At 34.0% G+C, this 7026-nt stretch overlaps 1 pseudogene; it reads left to right on the forward strand.

Moving 5' to 3' along the window:
* The first annotated feature begins 280 nt into the window (after positions 1-280).
* On the forward strand, positions 281-777 carry LOC149208264 (protein CHROMATIN REMODELING 8-like; annotated as a pseudogene).
* The last annotated feature ends 6249 nt before the right edge of the window (positions 778-7026 follow it).

The raw sequence follows: 7026 nt of genomic DNA on the forward strand, positions 1-7026 counted from the left end.
TTAGGAGATTCTGAATGAATGCAGATATAGGTAAAACACATGTGACCTAGGTGGGGATAAAATAGAGACATCTAGCATTTTCAGTGTATTGGTTGGAGAAATCAATTTAGATGATCAATACGAACATTATATGCAAGAAGTATCTTATGTTCCTGGATAAGGTGAAAATACTTCAACTCGTAGCAAGCGTGATGGAGGTCGCGACAAAGATATTCCTAGAAGCAAAGGGAAAGAAAAGGTTGAACCTAAAGAAGAGGCCTCAAATACGGATGAATATGATATGTTAAAAGTCTTGTTGGATAATGGAATTCATAGCTATATGGATCACGATGCTATTCTTGACATCAATGATGAAGAGAAGATGAAGCTTCTCTACTTTCACAAAGAGCAGTTGAAGCTTTAAGACAATCCTGAATGCTTAGACGAGAAGATATCATATCAATCCTGACATGGACAGGAATGTTTGGTGCAGCTGGAGCTCCAGCGGATGTAAGGAGGAGATTTGGATCAAAAATAAATTCCCAATTGGTTTCTCGTTCTACTGAATATTCCAGGATCAATGGAGCAAGTACATCCCATGGTTCGAAAGCAGGTCTTGCCAGAGCCTCCTTGGGGAAGGCCTTGAGTTCTGGCAATCTTCTTGCATGGATACGAGGTAATTGAGAATGTGTTATAGGCATAGGGATAGAGTTCCAAACAATATCTGGAGCAACCCCTAGACTAGTGAATGGATTTGAAAGGGCACCTGGAAGCTGCAGGCCTACTACCAGTCGCTAAACACACAACGCTCTACAAATATTCCCTAACAATTAACTACCATCAAGCGTAACTGCAGATTGGATTATCTATATAATGTAATGTTGTTGGGCCTATCTATTCAATACAAATGGATATGAAGGTCCTATAATGGTATATAACTGTTCAAATGAATAAAACTATGAGCGAACATAGTCACATTTTGGCATAAACTTACCTGTGAATTTGGAGCAACAACCTCTGGTTAAATGAAGAGAAAGGTTTTCAGAGCAACCTCCAGGCACAAGAATGAAATAGAAAAGTCTGGTGTCCACTTTCTTGATCTCGAACAAATTCTCCTTCTCCACCAAACTGTTGAACAATTTGAGAATTCTCTTTTGCCACCACGCAGTGGAACAATATGCGGGCAATCGACCATCGTAGTTAAGTTGGTGTTTCATTTAATATTTTCCTTAAAGTAGCATGTTAGGAGCTTGAATAAAGGTACCCTCGAATAAATGGATGTCATTGATAGAGTTTCAGTGGAGCCATTGAATTGTACCAGCTAGACTCGCTTGAACATCAATCATCTATGCATGTTGCTTCCCGGAAAGCTCATGGTCGTCACCGAATCTTTTGAGAGTAGCATACATGCATGTATGATGGGCATAGTCAGTCACCAAGCAATCATTGCCTTAATGACTTATTGTTAAGCTTTGCCGGTTACAGAGCAAAGCCCTGGCCACCACAAATGTGAAAGACATTTTTACTAAATCATAGAAATTTCATAACATCGCATATCTATCTATCTATCTATCTATATATATATATATATAAAAAACGCGGAATTAAACTAAATCATAGAAATTTCATGACATTGCTTATATATATATATATATATAAAACACAGAATTAGTTTTTTTAAATTATACAATGGGAAGCGCGGAAATAGTTAGATCATCCATTTTGACGTTAATGGTGTTTAATTTCAATAATTTGAACTACATTTTCACTACATATTTTAATACGAGCGATTGGAACCACATTGTAATTAGCCCTATCTTTTATCTATTATTACTTCTTTTTTTTATTATTATTATTATTAATTTATTTTTATCAATTTTATTATTATTATTATTATTATTTTATTTAACATAATAATAAAAAATAAATAAAATAAAATAATAATAATAATAATAAATAAATAAATAATAGATAATAATAATTAATTAATAAATAATAATAATAATAATAAATAAATAAATAATAATAATAATAAATAAATAGTTGAATTGAGGCTTCTGTGATCCGTAATATTTGAAAGAAAAACTTCTGCATAAATCACATGTAGACATACATTTGTCATGTCTACATGTGATTTACGCCGAAATTTTTCTTTCAAATAAATAAATAACATAATAACATAATAATATATAAATAAATAATAATAATAATAATAATAATAAATTAATTAACAACAACAACAACAACAACAACAATAACAATAATAATAATAAATTAATTAATAACAACAACAACAACAACAGCAGCAGCAACAACAACAAAATTGAAATAATAATAATAATTAATAATAAATAAATAATAGATTTATTTTATTTAAAATTTAAATAATAAATTATATATATATATAATAAAATTATAACTGAATAAATAAATATAATAAATATCTATCTAAATAAATAGGTATTTATTAATTTACTTTTATTTATAACAAATAAATAAAAATAAATTAATAAATATAATAATAAATAAATAATAGATTTATTTTATTTGAGATTTAAATAATAAATTATATACATATAAATAAACAATAATATAATAAAATGATAACTAAATAGATAAATAATAACAATATATAATAAATATAATAAATACCTATCTAAATAAATAAATTAAATAAGTATTAATTAATTTACCATTTATAAGCCGACTACTAATGAAGACAACAACAATATTTTTCAAATAGCTATTAATAAGCTCCGTATCTTTCACGCTCTCTCTTCTCAAAAAAAAATCTCATTGCCCTGATGATGGACTCACTAAGCTAGTCCGAAACGTTGGTTTCAAAACTGTTCACATGTTCTTTCCTCAGAATAAAAAAAAATAAAAATAAAAGGGTTACAGAGAGGCATGGCCTCAGAGTTGTTGATCATCTATCATCATCAAAAATTGAAACTGTTTGTTTTGGACTGCCCCTACATAGGGGAAACCAGTCCAAGAAGCCATAAAGACTGCCCCCATTATGGGGGAAACCAACCCATTGAACCAGAAAAAAAACTATAGTCGAGTAAACCTTGTTTTTCCAGAAAAACAAAGAGAGAATGCATTTCTAGAACCAAAAAGACAGAGACACATCCAAAAGATAGTGAGACATATCCACCTGGCAGAGACTCAACCAGAAGACCGAGACACATCTAGAACCACAAAACAGTGAGACACATCCACCTGGCAGCAGGACGCATTCGCAGGAGGCCACGTGTTAAGCCGGTGGCTCCTCCGGGGCTGGCTCCTCCTCAATCCTGCAGGCAAATTGATACCAGTCGTCATCCGCTTCAGACACGCCACGACCCTGAGTTGGTGGAGCCTCCTCATTGCCTCCTGCGCCCATCTGCCTCTCACAAGTGTCGTTCTGCCTGCTGCCCGAAGCTTTCGTGCCATTATGCTTGTCATCCTCAGCTGATGAACCGCCAGCTTTGGCCTTGCCATGCAGAGTTGTTCTGCTTTCACTTTGTTGCTTGTTGCCCGGGATGCTGATTCCTCGGCGACCTGGATCCTCCCCGCTCTGCTTGTCCCTGAGGCTAGACAGAGGAGCTTGCGGCTCAGGCTCTTCCGCGAAGGAAATTGTAATAGTCGCAATGATAGTGGGCTGATTTTAAGGAACTACGGAAGTGAAATTGAGTGCTGTGAGGGGCGGGATAAGGAGGAAGAGGGAAATCCGTAGAGCGAACAGTACCATCTCTCCTACCTCTGCCACTTCGGGTATTCGGGTAGCGATGAGAGGGGTAAATGAGCAGATTAGGCATCTCAGTGGTTGAGTCTGGGGAATCTGAGGCGGAGCTGGTCGAAGCCTGCGAGCGGATGAATCCTCCACGGGTTCCTCCGTGCCTACTGCGCATGCGATGTCTGAGGCGAGCCATAGCAGAATTGTAAGTTATGTTGACAGCAGAGGAGTTGGAGGTATAGCGACATTGAGAGTGAGCAGGGGAGGTCAGGGCTTGGTCTAAAATACAGAGACTGGAATGTGAAAAATGGAAACCATTACCAAGATCCAGGCAAGGAAGAATCAGGCAACGACTGCCTGTTGCAGTGCGAATACACGGTTCAGCGGCTTGCGGAGGGCAGATGCCATGGAGAAGAGGAGGATTTGCAAATCGATCTGCAGGGGCCATGGCTATGAGGGAGGTGAATGTGTCACAGCTTTCGGGGTCATTTATTATCTCCTGCAATGTGTTATGAATTCGCCTGAGGTAAGCGCGCAGGATGATGCAGGTAGCCAGATGGCTCTCCTGTCCACCGGCGGTCCATCTTATCACCTTAATTAACCCTGTTGACACTCACATCTAGGTATTATAAACTCAATTGACGAAAAGATAAAATATATTCTAATAATAAATCAAATTAAAAATTTTAAATTTGAAATTAATTAATTAACTAATTAAATAAATAAAATTGTATTTAATATTTATTGTAATAAAAAAGTAAAAATATAATAATTTAATTGGTTTTTTTTGGTTTTGAGTAATTTATTAAATTTTAATTTTAAAGTGTTAAGTCTCCACAACCCCTGTGCCCAAAAAATTTCCAAAATGCTTAATCTATTTTTCCATTCAAAGAAAAAAAACCAAAAATGACCTTACACCTTTAAAAGTATAAAGTGTTTCATTATTTTAGTCTATACCATTAGTAAAAAAATAAATAAATAAAAAATCCACATTTAAAAATGAAGAAAGGTAAATTCCTACATCCACTTATTCGCATGAGGGATTTCATAAGACAAAGCACATGTGACTCATTTAATAGAAAAGATTTAATAGAAAAGTTGTAATAATCTTAGGAAGCGAGATATAAAGATTTGCAAATTGTACTGCAATTTTTTTATGTAAACAGAATGAACTTCGTTTTGACACGAAAGCCTCTAAATTTGGAGGCAGATATGCGTACTTTTACACGCACTAGAGACACGAGTTAGCTTCACATACCATCAAACTATTAAAAAAAATTAAAAGCATTATAAATACAAATATATATGTGACAGGAAATATATATTTATATAAAAGAGTTGGTATACTCATATAAATTAAATAATTAATTAATGTTTACAGCTATATGCTATCTATTTATATTAGAAATTAAGATATTTGTTGGAAATAGTTAAAGGGGTAAATTAATATTTTATTATTTTTATTTTTTAAAATATTTAATACATATAAATAATGAAATATAATATTTTTATTTAATGAACTTATTTTTTTTAAATATTTGTAATTTTGTTTATATGAAGTAAGCTTCGGATTATAATTTTCATGGGCACCAATTTATATGAGATTTTATTCATCTACCTAAGCACCAACATAACAAACTATATGCACCAATTTATATATTCAAGTTGTTTTTTTGATTTGTTATCAATAACTTTTGGTCTTCAACCAATTCTTTAGTGAGTTGTCATCTAACCATGTAACCTTGCCTTCAAGTTTGATCACAAGCACTTGACTTATACACCTTAACCTTATACTCTTCTACTAGGCTTGTTGACTCAATTACTTAGATTTGATCTTCTACATGTCAGTTATATGTATTTGATCAAAAAGAGGCTTGCCCATCTGGCGCTTCAATTTCCTCAACTCTTGTTGTAATTCACTATTCCGCTATGAGTGCTTAGACTTATTATATGTTTAAAGAGAAGGTCTACCCACTCGATAGCTTGTACTCAACACTATATATTTCTTTCTACTACATAGGGCTTTTCAACACACTTGGAACCAAAGTGACCTTTACAACCTTGAAGGTCTTCTTCTTTTGAACTATTTTTGCACTAAACACTCACCTTACACAGCTCATAGGCCTCTCATATAATTTTTCCATGATATCTTTATATCATCAACTTAACATCACAACTACTTCAACTAACAACTCCCTTAACACTTCCTTAGTCAAACATACTCGACCTCTAAGGATCCCTACAATAGTTCTCCAATGGAGCTCAACCACCTCAAAGATCAAACTAGAACTCAGTCTATAATAGGATTGCAACTTTGGCCACAAACCAAACTTGAACTTGGCCTTCAAAACACTATAAATTGACCCCCATAACGGACTTGAAACTTTGCCTCAATAAGACTAAATTTTCCCTTCAACAAGGCTAAAATCTCCTTCAACAGGGCTGAAAATTGGTCTCTAGAACAACTATGCAACTTGCCTTCTAACTAGGACCAAAAAAAAATCTAAAGAGTGCCAAAAACCCTTCCAAAAAAGTGCAAAAATCCCTTCCCACAAAAAACCTTTCCAACTTGGCTTCACTTCACTTAGTTCATGAGGTATGAACCTCATAATTACCCCTTCACTTGCTTAAACATACCTAAATTGGTTTGAGCAAATGAGTCGTAGGTTCCTCTCCATAATTCCTATGTATAGTGTTTTTCACCCCAAAAAGTAAGATCGACTTGCCCACTGGTTAGGATAGCTTGTGCACTAGCTAAGCTAACATGGTACACTATATAATAAATATTCAAAAAACCATTTCTCCTCAACTGTGAGGAGTTAGAGGGAGTGACATATAGCATTGGAAAGGTCTTCAGATAAGTTTTCTAACCATATATATTATGTTCCCACTTGAACTAGATAATTAGAGTAAAATTGCATTCAAAGATAGGGCATCTAAATGGGGAATCAAAATTCAATAAAAATATTTCTAAAACGGTCGAAATATGCTAATTGACTTAATGTAACTTTCTCTTTGATTTGGGCAGTCTATGACATCAATAATAACCATTTTCAATAATATGTTATGATGGCAATACTTTAATATATGCTTCTTCCAACAACTACACCCCTCGTCTACATTCTCTCCCCCTTTGACATCAATAGCAAAGGGTGCTCCCTTTGTTTACATCTTTCAATGCTTCCTAAAAGATGTTCCTCTTTTTCTAGCATTGAGGACTACCCCCCTCAGTTTTTGCTCCAACCTTTGTCTTCTTAGTGAATATTTTCAATCAATGTCGAATATGGAAATGTTTATCAATAGCTCAGAACATAATATGTATATAAATA

Source organism: Pinus tabuliformis, chromosome 1_2 (assembly GCF_031772625.1).
Source record: "Pinus tabuliformis cultivar Carrire ecotype Pingquan chromosome 1_2, CPIR1, whole genome shotgun sequence".
In the NCBI taxonomy this organism is placed as follows: Eukaryota; Viridiplantae; Streptophyta; class Pinopsida; order Pinales; family Pinaceae; genus Pinus; species Pinus tabuliformis.